This window comes from Aricia agestis, chromosome Z, assembly GCF_905147365.1.
Source record: "Aricia agestis chromosome Z, ilAriAges1.1, whole genome shotgun sequence".
In the NCBI taxonomy this organism is placed as follows: domain Eukaryota; kingdom Metazoa; phylum Arthropoda; class Insecta; order Lepidoptera; family Lycaenidae; genus Aricia; species Aricia agestis.
In genome coordinates, this window is record NC_056428.1 from 32,385,300 (window position 1) to 32,386,318 (window position 1,019).

Below are 1,019 nucleotides of genomic sequence, written 5' to 3' on the forward strand. Positions count from 1 at the left end.
ACCTAGCTGAATAGAGCAACAATCTCGAGCTGTCAATCGGAACCGAAATTGGTTTCATCTGTGTGTAAAAATAAGTGTACGTATACACTCACACAAGCAAGATTGAACATGATTTCTATGAGATTAAATTGTCAACGTGCGGCACGTGCCAACTGGACGTCAAAAAAAGAGTGCTGCTGTCATGTATCACACGTCTCTTTTTACCACGCAGTGTTACTGATAGTGACATCTCTCTTGCTCAGGCCTTTGTTTCTCTATTCCGCTAGGTACATTAACTTTATGCTTCATATCAGAATATTGACAGAAACATTGTCAAACATCGAATAAAACTTTTTGTTGAGGTACTGTCTTTGCTGCCTGCTGGTGCTGCATTGCAGTGATATATATATCCTACTAGCTGTCCCGGCAAACGTTATTTTGCCATCTAAAGTATTTCGCCCAGTGATATTTTATTATAAAAATCGGCCTTGGACTCGCGCACGAAGGGTTCCGTACCGAATATTGAGCGAAAGTTGACAAAAATTGTGTTTTTTGTATGGGACCCTTAAACATTTACTGTATTTTAATTTTAGTAATAATTATTAAAGTACAAATATACTTAAGGAATGTGAAAATTTCAAGTACCTAGCTGTTACCATTATTGATTACGAGCAAAAAAGGCCAAAAAAATCACGTTTCTTGTATGCCCCCCCCCCCCCCCCCTAAATATTTAACTTTATTTTATTTTCAGTATTTGTTGTTATAGCGGCAACAGAAATACACAATCTGTGAAAATTTCAACTCTCTAGCTATTACCGTTCTTGAGTTACAGCCTGGTGACAGACAGACATCGAAGTATCAGTAATAGGGTCCCGTTTTTACCCTTTGGGTACGGAACCCTAAAAAACATCATTGATTTCAGTTATTAACATACAGTTTATTAAGTCAAAATAAATTTGTAAGTACAAGTATGGGCAGATAGTTCAATACACTTCGTGTAAGTATAAATAGTCAATAGTGCATCGTTCTAGAGAGTAAAA